Source organism: Triturus cristatus, chromosome 9 (genome assembly GCF_964204655.1).
Source record: "Triturus cristatus chromosome 9, aTriCri1.1, whole genome shotgun sequence".
In the NCBI taxonomy this organism is placed as follows: domain Eukaryota; kingdom Metazoa; phylum Chordata; class Amphibia; order Caudata; family Salamandridae; genus Triturus; species Triturus cristatus.
The window spans coordinates 1273003730-1273017201 of NC_140592.1; the positions used below are offsets into that span (position 1 = coordinate 1273003730).

Here is a 13472-nt window from a genome sequence, read left to right on the forward strand (position 1 = left end):
TTATGCCTAGATTTTTAATAGAGGTCTTGGGCGGGTGGGGGGGGGGGGGTTTGGGTCGCGGGAGGGACGCCACCAATGGTCGCCTCAAGAGCGTGTATCTATTCCCAGTAGGAGAATTTCTGTGACCTGTAAACATTGCTCAGATAAACAAGAGGAAAACCAGGACGGAGCAGACCCACCTCTGCCGATATCCTGTGAAGCATGATTTTATGGGACACCGTATCAATCGCGGCGCTTAAGTCGAGCAGAATCAAGGATGAGGAGCTGCCTTTCTCCAGAGTGCTGCGGAGTTGCTCTGTGACCGCCAGAAGTGTGGATTCTGTACTATGCGCCAACCTAAAGCCGTTTTACGAGATGTCCAGAATCTGGTTGTCATCCAAGAGCCGAGTTAGAATGCCGTTGACATGTCTCTCTGTTACCTTAGCAAGAAAAGGCACGAGAGAGATGAGAAGGACATTTTCAGGCTTGGAGTCAGCCAAAGATGGCTTCTTTAAGAGGGGGTTATCTATGGCATGCTTCCAGGGACTAGGTACAGAAGCAGAAGACCAAAATTGACCAGTTCCGTACAAGGTGGAAGGAGAGAATCCTGAAGTCTAACAAACAGATCTGGTTTAAACGGGTTAGCAGGAGAATCCGACTTAACTTGTCTGCATAAGGTCAGCAACTCAGGCAGCCCCAAAGGGGATAGGCAAGTGAGTCGAGGTGAAGCAATCCTAGTAAGACGGTCCGGCCTCGCCTTCACCGCGTGTTTGTCCTTTCGAGACAGGGTCCGACAGGAGAGGATTGTCTTTAGGATTCTCCTAATTTTTAAACGGGGTTGTGATTGCCCTGGTTTACAGCTGCCGATATGTACCCAGTCCGGTCATCTAGCAGGGGGAACCTGCTAGATGCCACAGAAGTGAAAACAGAATGTCTCTCTTTCCAGAAGAAGCCCACTGCGCAGCCAGAATTGTTACATGTTAAGTTTCTGAGGGATAGAGGTTAAATGCTTAAAGTTGGGAACCGATCAAATAATGTACAGAAAATGTGAAAACCTGCAGTGAAGCTGGAAGCTTGTCTCAGCCCAGTCCTTTCTGTTGTACACACAGATCTGTGATCATACCGTCCCACCTTGAGTTCATCCCTTCATCATCATAAGCCAAGTGGCCTTTCTTTTAAATTGTGAAGGCAGTCCGAATGAATTCAAAACCCAAGCGGTAGCTTGGCACGGCTTCTCACTGGAGGCCCAGCTCAGCTCCCTGGGCCGCACTTGTTGATGATGCAGTTGTCATGGTGTTCTTTGCCTTGGGCCATTGTGGCTCCTACTCCATGGTTGGATCTGTCAGTCCAAACAATTTGAATGACTAAAATGATGTGCCTTCCCTCTGGAAGGCCTGATGGCAAACCTCAGTACATATGACATTCTTGCTCCTTCGGTGTGATGACCCAGTCAACAACAATGGCCCCCCAGTGCTCAATGATGCTCTCACAGTAACTTGTGAAGCCTACGAATGAAGCACACAGGTGTTCAGATTTGTGTTTTGGCAAGTTTCCGATTGAGGATCGCTTCAATCTTGCCTGTAGTGGCTTTCCCTCCCAACGTTTCTTGGTGTTTGTTGTACAGCATTGAGGTAGCCTGGAACACCATCTTGACATGGATCAGGTGGTCCTGCCAACTGGATATCGATAGATGACACAGAAGTCATCCAGACCACTGAGGGCTTATTCTACAACGTCTGGCGGGTTATAGCTGCATTCTTCAACACCTAAGAAACTAGAACACCCCTTCTTGTTGCAGAACTGGAACTCCACCTCTCGCGTTGCAGATTTACATTGTCCTCAGGCTGTACTGATTAAGGCAATTTGCCAGTTGCCACATTTCAGGTTGAAAGTACTCAGGAACTGAGCGAGCTCCAGTTATCAAGTAGCTAGAGGAATGGAGTGGGCATCTGTCTTGGTGGCAGCAGTGGGATCTGTTTAGTCCATACAAACCCTCAAACTCATAAGCACTTGATTTGGAACAAGTACAACCGGTGCTAGCCCGGAGACTCTTGGATACCCGAAGACCCCTAGGTTCAGTATCTCCGTGATTTCAGGACTGATGCTGTTTCAAACCTTATGTGATAGTTTGAACGTTTTTGTTTGGACAGGCGAGCTCTCAGAATTGTGGGAGTCTCTCCTTAGCCTTGATGTCCAAAGAAGAGCGGAGAGGATCTGTTGAGCAAAGCTCGGCAGCCATCCCTGCTGTGAATGAGAGCTGAGCTCGCTCTTCATCTTTCTCTGCTCCATGAACCAGTTTGGGAGAAGGATTCTCATTCCTTCTTTTCCATGTCCAGGGCCACAAGGAGCAAAGTGCGTTCATTGGCAATGGTAGGACATATGCTGTAAAATATCTTCACCCTGTTGACATCTTATTTGAGTGGCCTTCTGATTATATGGTTCCTTCATCAGGTCTGACGTTATAATTATCTTGGTACCCCCCTTTTGGCTATACGTTAATTATTTATATACAAATGACAAATATAGAATGTACGCTCATAAATGTTATTCTTTGTAATGTGATAAACAAGTCTGCTTGAATATATTCATAGTATTTCATCTTAAAAATTCTCAGTTCTGAATAATTGTTTTTTGAATACTGAGCAATATTTCATGGAAGCTCATAACTGTTTCTAGTTTAATATTACTAATATGCAAAGGGCACAGTTTCACAGAATGAAAATAAGTAAAAGACATCAGGGCTTTTTTTTTGCTAATTGTTTATTCAGAAAGATTCCACAATGATTAGTTAATGTTATGTAAGTTAGGAATATAGTGTAATGAGCTTGAGAGGAAATGTTTCACAAAGGATTGAGGTAAAGAAGGGCATATGGAATTCTAAGAGGCTCCCTGGAAGAGCATCAGCCACGAGGGTTGGAGAATTATCAGCGGGGATGGAGCGAGGGTACCCCCTTTAGATTCTGCCAAAAGTGGCACCCCAAGTTTGCACAGAATGGCAGCTTCAAGATTTGTCACCTTTTTCTGCCCAAAGATCACGGTGCGGATGGCTCTGACGCATGTACAGAGTTCCAGTCCAGGACGCGGAAGACGAAGGAGAAGCTTAGGTGGGCTCACAACGCCTTGGCACAATTGCAGAAAACATCACTGTAAGATCTCAACTGTTGAGTGGTGAGAACTCACAACACAACAACTCTACTTACAGATACACATGAAAAGAATGGCAATGAGGACAAACCCACAATTCACATTTGGGTCATCTCAGATTTTCATGTCAACCAGGCTATTCAACTGCCTGTATTTTTCAAAATCTAAAAACACAACCCAAAAGATTCCTGCACGCGCTGGATGCAAGAAGGGTGGCTATATATTACTTGTCGGAAACGAGCCAGACCAGGAAGGGAAGTTGATTCTTCATCTCATTTGCACCAGCAAGCAAAGGGTCAGGGGTCACCAAGGGAACTATTGCAAGTTACAGAGTCCACACAATCCAGACATTTGCAAGACAGCAGTCATAGTGCTGGGACAAAGACCAAGCATGCAATTATCAAGGAAGAAGGGAGCAACCCTTGCATTCATAGAAAAACTCTCCACAAATGGCATCCGTAGGGCAGCCACATGGTCTTCTGTGCATACTTTACAAACCACTGTTCTGGACACCCAAGCAAAAAGAAGCACAAGTGGGCCAGAGAGTACTAACACACCTGTTTACAACCACAAACTCGTTTAAACCCAGCCTCCCAAGAGAGGAGAATTCTGCAACATAATCGAGGCACACCTCGTGAATTCAGAAGAGATTCATGCTGTGAAACAAAGTGGTTACATGCCTGTAGGAGTAGGTTTGTAGCAAGAACTTTCTGGATTCGCCTAGATTCCTACCACGTCCCATTGTTGAACACAAAATATCTAAAGAAGAAACACAAAGACTAGGAAAGCCACCACAAAGATGCACCACAGGGTTAAGAGAATCTGAAGATGGTGCCCATTATGCGTTATGCTACTTTAATTGAAAACTTTGTGGATTAAAATTTCTTTTATGGAATACGAACATTTGGTTACTTTGAGAATTTTGAGAAATCCACCATTTCTGGATATCTAAGCAGTGCGCCCAGGGGACGGCTCCCTGGTAGGGAGTCGCTTTTTGAGCTCTAGTCCCACGCCCTGTGGACCGGAGGGTGATGCCCTTCGCAGCACGCATAATACAGAATACTTTGTTGAACATTCGCAACAAATTTAGGAGTGCTAGTACTCACCCAATTTTTCGTTTAGAATAGTGAAAGCCCATTAAAGAAAATAGTGCTCACCCACTAGATAACGCAGACCGTGTAATGAGCCAAGTTAAAGGTCCAGTCATTATGGGCGGTAACAAATGCAGACAAGGTGGTACCAAGGAGGGACTAGCAAGCCTATGTACGAATCAGAAGCCAGCATTTACGAAGGACAATGACACAAGCTAATGACAAATGTGGATGGAGAGTGGGCGGGACTTCCAGTGCATACCCTAATACAGCATGCCTTGCAGAGCGAGGAGCGCATACGTGCTGCCGCTAGGCTCGACCTGAAAAACAGGAAGAAGAGAGGACTAGAAAAATTAATTCCGGACCTAACCACTAGAAGGCAGACTGATGCACAACAAGTGAATCCAGAAAGGTCTTCAAGCTGAAAACTACTCTTAGAAATAAGTCACAATTTTGTTTTCTTGTGGATTGCTGATTTAACAAAGTTCCTTATATGTATGTATGTATGTATGTATGTATGTATGTATGTATGTCTGTCTGTCTGTCTGTCTGTCTGTCGAATTTCTATAGTGTAAACCTAACCATAAGACAGAAGAGCTGTGTATACAGTCCAAGTCGTGCATAAAGTCTACGAGTGATCGGAGACGTAGCTGATCTGTGGAGCATAATGCATTGTGTTGTAGTGTTCTTTAAATAGGTGTTTCTTCTACTCTGTCCCACATTGGAGTAGCATTGGGACTGTCCTAATGAATATGGGGTTGTTGTTCCCGAACCTAGAAGCATAGATGGAAAGGGCCATCTGTCTTGCTTTTTTTCTTTTTTACACTTCTTAGTCTCCAGTCTGATGGTATCCTGGCTCCGTTTGTGCTTAGAACCACCAGACATGGTGAGTTTGTCTGCAAAATAGGCAGGAGTGCTGGTCATTATAGTGAGCACTCAATAGTGGAGAGGTGTGGCGCAGCGGCCAGGGCAGCTGACTTCGGAGCACAGGGTTCACGGTTCGATCCCCGGCTCTGGCGGCAGCTCAGCTCAGCACCATGTGACTCTGGGCAATAGCTCACTTAATTTCCACAACAGCCCCCAGCGCCTTGAGACCCACCCGTAAGGGTGAGAGTTCACGCTTTACAAATACGTATTTATTTAGTTATTTATTTATTTATTTATTATGGCTTTGTAAATGATGCAGCTAGTTTTGAAGATGGTGCGGGCCAGCAAGGAGAGACTCTGGAGTTCCATCAGGATGGGGGTGATGAGACCCGCTGTGGCATGTACAATGCCCCATTTGGGCTTCCAGTGTGGAGTATTGGAGGCCATGGAATAGGGTGTTTACCACCAAAGCTTAAGGGCTTAAACAGCAGTTCTGAAGTCACTTTCTAAAATAAATAGTTTCAATTTCTGTAGACGAAAGAGGTAGTACAAGGGCGCAATATGTTCCTTGAGGGTGAGGTCAGTGTCCATGATAAAGCCAAGTGGCTTGGCATTCGGTGAAAGTTGTGGTTCAAAGAAGTTAATTTTCATGTCATTGAGTCAGGTTTTGTACTATTTCTTGTTTGTTGTTTTTGGCAAATAACGGAAATTCTGTCTTGGTTGGGTTGAGCTTCAGGTAGTCAGTGAACATCCAGGTCTGAAGATGTGCAAGCATCGGATGTTTGAAGACGAGGAGACTTTCAGCCCCTGGCAGAGTTCCGTCTTATCAGCGTATTGGTGATTTTTGATAATGTTACCTGTGATTAGAACACCTAGTGGCTCCATATAGAGATTGAAGATGACCGGTGCCAGGATGGAACCGTGGGGGACTCTGCAGGTGATGGGGTACTTTTTAACCTGCAGGTGCCCATGTGAACAAACCGATGTTGGTTGGAAAGGTAATAGGAGAGCCAGTGAAGAACTTTCCCTGTGAATCCCATTTGAGACTCTAGCGTGTGTATGTGGGCGAGATGGCCGACTGCGTCAAAGGCAGCTGAGATGTCCAGCAATATCAGGTGGCAGGGGTCAGATTATCATCTGTGGTCAGGAAGGCATTTGAGATGTATAAGGTGGCAGGAGAAGGTTAGTGTTAATGAACTAGGAGTTTAACATTGACCACTTTATCTGAAAGGAACAGTTAGTTATAGATTTTTTACCTTAGAATTACCCCCAGGCGTCAGACTGGATCCGGAACGTTTTTTGTCTGTAGTACTCTGCCAGTCGGAAGGTGGCGTCAGTCGACTCCGCGTTCGTCGTCGTGGTAGCTACATAGACGCTGCCCTCGCATGCTGACGTCAGTTCCTTCATTTTCCGCGCCAGCAAGATCTGGAGAGAGCGGTACCACCAGTCAATTTTTGACTGAACTTTTGTCTCGACTTTTGTCGACTTCGTTGCTGTTAGAGTCCTTCGACTCCTGGTGCACGAGGGGTGCCCGGCTTCTAGGCCTGCAGTTCCTGTGACCGACTAATGATCCGCATCGCCTGTGCCTCTACTGCCTGGAGCGCGAGCACGACCCCAAGTCGTGCTCTGACTGCCAGACCATGGCCCCGAAGTCTTTGCGGGAGCGGTACTGAAAGCTACTCGAAGCCAGGCAGTCGACTCCGTGCCGCTCAAGGTCCCGGTCATGGAGGAGGTTGAGGGACTGTTCGCGGAGCCACCACCACTCTTAATCGAAGTCTTCGCACTCGGGGTCAGGTAAGTTGAAGTACAAAAAGAAGTCGAAGAAGTATCGTTGCTCTTCGACTTCTCCCCGTCTGTCAGCCGGCGCAACGATGGATGCAGGTGGTGCCCCTCCGGCGGCTCCGTGTGGGGAGTCCGCTGGGCCGACTCCGGGTTTCCCCCCCCTTCACGGGACCCGGTGCGACCCCTGGCCAGCTTCGGAGTTCCAACGAAGCGATGCATGTCATCTTTGGGCAGCTGCTCCGCCTGCGCGCTTTCGGGCCCCATGGACTTGGCTGGAGGCGGTGGCTTCGGACTCGGCGCCACAGGGTCCCCTTGGATCCAGGCCTGGATCCAGATCGGCGCCAGTCGACCTTGTTATGCCTCCACGGCGCCGATTCCACCGGCACCACGTTCGCTACCGGTGTCGGCTGTGACCCCAGCCGACGTCAACCTCTGCCTCAACCTCGAGGTAGACACGGAGCCAGACCGGCATCGACCGACGCCGGATCCAGCGCCAACCGGTACTTTTGTGCCCCTGTTCTACCCTGGCTCTTTGAGACCAGATTGGCAGCCAGAAGAGGGTGAGGTGGACTGAGAGGGGTCTGGAGACCCTTTGACAGACCAGATGGAGTGTGAGTAGGACTGGAGAGAGGAACTGGGGGATACTAGTGGTTAAGATACCTCACCAGACCAAGACATGTTGTCTCCTCCTACCGTGGCTACAGAAAAGGGAGTGTCATACACAGTGGTGTTGCGTAGGGCGGCCGAGGCTGTCCACCTCGAGCTACCTACGGTGGCAGTCAGGACTAACCCCTTGACAGAGGTGCTTCAGTCGGCAGTGAGTTCTTAATGAAGCCCTGACGGGCATCCTTTTGGGCACTTGGTCCAGGCCCAACACAGGGGCTCCTGTGGACAGGATGATTGCCCATCGCCACCGCCCGGCTCCGGGTGACCCCACTTTCCTTTCCTAACACCCCACCCCTGAGAGCTTGGTAGTTCAAGCCTCTATATCCAAGGGCGCATACCCTACCGCCCCCCTGGAAAGGTATTCCAAAAATCTGGATCATCTTGGGAAGATGTTTTCTTCCTCCAGCTTGGGACTGCGGTCGGTAAACAATGCAGGTCTATTGGGCTGTTATTCCCACTCCATGTGGGACATGGTTGCGCAAGTGCTGCCTCAGTGCCCGGAGGAGGCCCAGGCCGTGCTTTCTCGAGCGGTTGCTGAAGGGAGAGACGCAGCAAAGTTTACCATCCACTGTGGACTGGATACCGCCGACGCACTTGGCAGAAAGATTGCCAGGTCAGTAGCCCTTCGGCGCTACCCCTGGTTGCGTTCGACTGGTTTCTCAGGGGATGTCCAATCCACAATTATGGACATGCCCTTTGATGGCCGTCGCCTTTTTAGCAACAAGGCAGACAACGGGCTAGAGCGCTTTAAGGACTCTCGGGCTACGGCCAGGTCCTTGGGCCTCTCCACCACATGCCCTGTGCAGTCTGCCTTTCAACCCTTTAGTGGCTACGGAAGGGGTGCCCCACTACGTCCCACCCTGAGCTACAGGCTGGCGCAGACTGTTCAACCCCAGCCACAGCGCGGCAGGGGACGTGAGAACCACCTCCGTGGTTCTTGGGGTCAGCGAGCGGGTCAGCCCACTACAGCCCCCTATGCAGCAGCCTCCAAACCCTCCTACTCCGACCTTTCAGGGCTGTCAAACGCCAGTGGGCGGCAAGATCTGCCATCACCTCCCCCACTGGCGCACGATCACGTCGGACAGGTGGGTTTTGCAAATAGTCCGAAGGTGCTACTCCCTCCCTCCATGCCACCTTAGTACCATTGCATGTCGGAGGATCACCCAGCCCTTCTCCAACAGGAAGTTTCGTCACTCTTGACCAAGGGTGCCATTGAGCGCATTCCTGCCCCAGAAGTAGGTCGTGGTTGCTATTCCGACTACTTTCTGGTGCCCAAGAAGGACAAAGGCCTGCATCCTATCTTGGATCTCAGGAACGTCAACCGCTTCCTCCGGAATGAGAAGTTCAAAATGTTACTGCTCGCTCAGGTCTCGTCTGCCTAGACCCTGGAGACTGGATGGTAGCGTTGGACTTGCAGGACGCTTACTTTCACATCCCCGTCCTGCCGACCCACCGGCGTTACCTGCGGTTCACAGTAGGCCACGAGCACTTTCAGTTTACCGTGCTCCCCTGTGACCATACCAGTGCACCTCTGGTGTTCACGAAAGTGATGGCAGTGGTCGAAGCTCATCCGCACAGATCAGGGGTTCCAGTCTTCCCCTATCTTGACGACTGGCCTCCAGACTACAGCCGACCTCCTGCATTCGCTGGGGTTCTCCATTAATGTGCCGAAGTCACACCTGACCCCCTCTCAGAAGCTCGTGACATATACGGGCTCTGCAGTGGGACCTGAAGTTCCAGTGGGCGCAGCATCAGGGGAATCTGTCCGATTGCGTCCAGATCTCGGAGGGCACTGCAGGGCAATTGCAGTGATGGATCCCTCCCCCTTCCCCAACCAGAGCACACAGTGGTGACAGACGCATCCCTTCTGAGATGGTGCGGCCACATGGGAGAGGTGGCTCCAGCTCTGGTGGTAAAAAGTTTGGGCATCAAAATAGATGCCAAACTCTCACTGGCCAATCAAGTTTCCACCGTGTTCTGGACATGTGTGGGCCTACTCAGACAGCTGAGGAAACTATCCCCCTTCTTCTCCATTTCAACTATGCGGACGGTGGTGGCCGCCCTGATCTTGGCTCGTCTTGACTACGGGAACTCACTCTATATCAGACTGCCCGACACATTGCCGGGCAAACTCCAGGTGATGATGAACGATGCTTCAAGGCTAATTTTCAAGTTGCCAAGACACTCTCGGGCCTCACCCCTACTGCAACAACTGCACTGGCTTCCCATTAAGCAGAGGGCTAAATTCAAAGGACTCTGTATCACACATAAGGCCCTAAATGGCAGGCACCCAAATATATTAAAGAACGCCTGGTGAAATACGTCCCTGGCCGTACCCTGAGGTCCTCCTCGGAGGGCCTACTAAAATGTCCACGGTTCAACGACACCACTAAAGGCGACCGAGCCTTCTCGGTCCTCATCCCGCATTTATGGAACAGGCTGCCTGGTCGGCTTCACTCCGAAAGTGCCGTCCTTCCGTTCAGGAAGAAATTGAAGACATTATTCACGGAAACCTGGGCATAGCACTCCCCTCTGAGAGACAACACTCACTCTGGGACTATCGCCGATCTTCTCGCAGCGCTTAGAGACCTGCAGGTATTAAGCGCTCTATAAGTCACAATTAACAATAACAATAAGAGGCCTCTGGTCTCTGGCGAAGTCCGAGCTCCACATCAACCTTCTGGAGCTTTGGGCGATCCGTCTTGCACTCAAAGCATTCCTTCCCTCTGTCTGGGGAAGACTAGTGCAGGTGTTCACGGACAACACCACCGCCATGTGGTACTGCAACAAACATGGCGGGGTGGGGTCGTGGACCCTATGTCAAGAGGCCCTCCACCTCTAGACATGGCTGGAACATCAGGGCATATCCCTGGTGATTCAACACCTGGCAGGTTCACTGAACGCCAGGGCGGACGAACTCAGCCGCAGGTACATGACGGATCACGAATGGCGTCTTCACTCGGAGGTGGTGCAAGGTCGCTTTCAGCAGTGGGGAGAGCCTTGGTTAGATCTATTCTCCACCAAACAGAACGTGCAATGTCAGCAATTCTGCGCGTTGGAATTTCGTCGCGAGTGGAGTTGCGGTCTTCTATACGCCTTTCCGCCTATACCACTTCTGCCCAGAGGGCTGAAGAAGATCAAGCACGACCGGGCCCAAGTCATTCTTGTGGCTCCGGATTGGGCACGAAGAGTCTGGTATCCCGAGCTGCTCAACATGGCCATCGATCCTCCGATCCGACTGCCTCTTCGGGAAGATCTTCTGTCGCAGCAGCAGGGGACGGTCCTCCACCCAAACCTATCCAGCCTCCACCTTCTTGCGTGGAGATTGAGAGGCGGCAGTCGATGTCGTTTGACCTGCCTCCCGAAGTCTGTGATGTAATCTTGGCAGCGAGGCGTCCCTCCACTAGGATGGTATACGCCTGCCGATGGAATACATTTGTGGCATGGTGCACAGCAAAGGCTGTGCATCCCCTTTCTGCCCCTCTTTCTGAGGTTCTCCTGTTTCACCTTTCTTTGGCCCGGCAGGGCTCTGCTCTGGGCACTCTAAAGGGCTACCTCTCGGCCATTTCCACCTTTGTCAGGCTACCTGACCAGCCTTCTCTTTTCAAGTCCCCTGTTGTAAATTGCTTCCTTAAGGGCATTACTCATCTTTTTCCTCCTGTTCCGTTCTTAATGCCTCAGTGGGATTTGATCTTGGTTCTGACATATCTTATGTGCGCTCCCTTTGAGCCACTGCATAACTGTCCTCTCAGACTTCTTACTTTAAAGACTGCCTTCCTGGTTGTCATCACCTCTGCACGCAGGGTGAGTCAGCTGCAAGCTCTTTCTTCTAAGCCTCCCTTTCTGGCTGTCCATCCAGACAAGGTTGTCCTCGGAACCAGGCCTTTCTTTCTTCCCAAGGTGGTTACTTCTTTCCACATAGGCCAAACCATCACTTTGCCCACCTTCGTTCCGCCTCCGCTTCCTTCAAAGGAGGAAGAGAAGCTCCACCATCTGGATCCAAAATGTGCGCTTTCTTTCTACTTGGATTGCACCAAACCATTCCGGGTGGATGACCAGCTCTTCGTTGGTAACGTGGGCACTAAGAAAGGTCGGGCCTTGCACAAACGGACCATCTCCAGTGGGGCTGTGCACCCGTTCCACCAGGTGCAATGGCAGCTACTACTGCTTTGGGACGAGGAGTCCGCCTCAATGACATCTGTCAGGCAGCTAGGTGGGCATCGCTGTACATGTTTACGTAACACTACTGCCTGGACAGCGAAGTCCGGAGAGACGGCTTCTTTGGCCGTTCTGTTCTCCAGAACTTTCTGGTGTGAACTTGGTTCGCAGACCCTCTTCCAGGGTTCTTATTGCTGGGGTATCTATTCTAAGGTAAGGAATCTATAACTAACTGTTTCTTTCAGATGAACAAGTTACTTATCTTCAGTAACGATATATCTGTAAGAAACATTAGTTAGTTATATATTCCTTCCCGCCCCACCCATCCTCCCCGTTCTGCGAACTGCCTTATAGGGTTAAGAACTTCCTTTCAAGGCCCTAGTTTTGGGCACCAGTGGTCAGTGTCTTGCATGGCTCTGCGCTTCTGGCGTGGAAAGTCATGTACAGAACTGAAGTCAGTGCGTGAGGGCGGCGTCTATGTAGCTACCGCGACGTCACCCCGGCGACCACGATGTTGATGACGAACGCAGAGTCGACCGACACCAGCTTCTGATGGGCAGGGGTACTGCTGACGAAAATCTTTCCGGATCCAGTTTGAAGCCTGGGGGTAATTCTAAGGTAAGGAATCTATAACTAACCAATGTCTCTTACAGATACGTCGTTACCGAAGGTAAGTACTTGTTCTTTAGTGATTCTGCAGATGAATAGTAAGTGAAGGATGGGCAAGCAGTTGGCGAGGGGATCAGGGTCTAGTGTCTTTTGAAGTTGGAGGATCTGGCCTGTCTTGAGAGCTTCTGGGAAGATGTCTTGGGCGAGTGAGGCATTGAAAGGGGTGAGTAGGGGTGAGAGAGCGTCCATAGAGAGAGCGTGATGAAGAGCAAGGGTGAGACATCATCTTCATAAGATGTGGCTTTGAGGAAGTTGAGCTCGTGGACGAGATCTGAGAGAGGTTGGGATTTGAAGGACGACCACTGCAAGATTCCCGAGGAGGACTTTGACGCGCTGCCAGATCTCGTGTATTGATTCACCGAAGAAGAAGTTGCAGACCTTGCATTGTTTGTGTGATGAGGAGTAGGAGGTGAGGCGGGCGCGGGTGCGGGGCTTGATTGTCTTGAGGAGCGTCTGCTGCTGTTGGTGGCTTCATGGGAGGAACAGAACTTTGCTTGAACTGATGTGGCGAGCTCTGTGTGTTGCACACAAGAGCTGCGGCATCATGAGGTCAGTCGAGAGCTCGGTTTCTCTTCCATGTTCTTTCCTGGACGTCAGCCAGGTCTTCAGAGCTCCAGGGCACCAGAGGATTTCGCTGTCTCTTCTGCGTTGTAATTAGGGGTGTGGATGTGCACATAGTTTTCCCAAAAAGTGTTTGATTGTTGTTGATGTGTTTTGTACATTATTTATTTTCCACAGTTTCTGTTTGTCTGCACTTTATTGATTCCACTACCTTTACACATGATTTTTTGATTTTATGTGTCGCCTGCTCCTGGTAACACTAGTTGAAAATGTGTATTGTTCGAATATGCCATTTCCCATGGATCTCTGAGTGGATTCCTTACATTCTTCAATGTTTGTACTTTTTTTGATCTAATATTCCTTCATGCATTTCCCATAATTTCTAAGCAGTTTCTGGACACACTTCATTCTTCCATCTCTGGATGTTCAATCCTGGTCCTTTGGCAAGGAATGACCCGGCATCAAACATGCTCTGAATCCCGTTATTTGTGTGCAAAATAACTGCATTTCAACCCCTGCCATTTCACGCTTCACCCCGTGTTTACCTGTGTCCCT

The 13472-nt window shown here is 49.8% G+C and overlaps 1 protein-coding gene across 2 annotated transcripts in view; it reads left to right on the top strand.

The window, feature by feature from the left end:
• PRORP (protein only RNase P catalytic subunit) overlaps nt 1-13472 on the top strand; it is a 322568-nt gene that overhangs the window by 262451 nt on the left and 46645 nt on the right. The gene's annotated exons all lie outside the window — the stretch shown is intronic.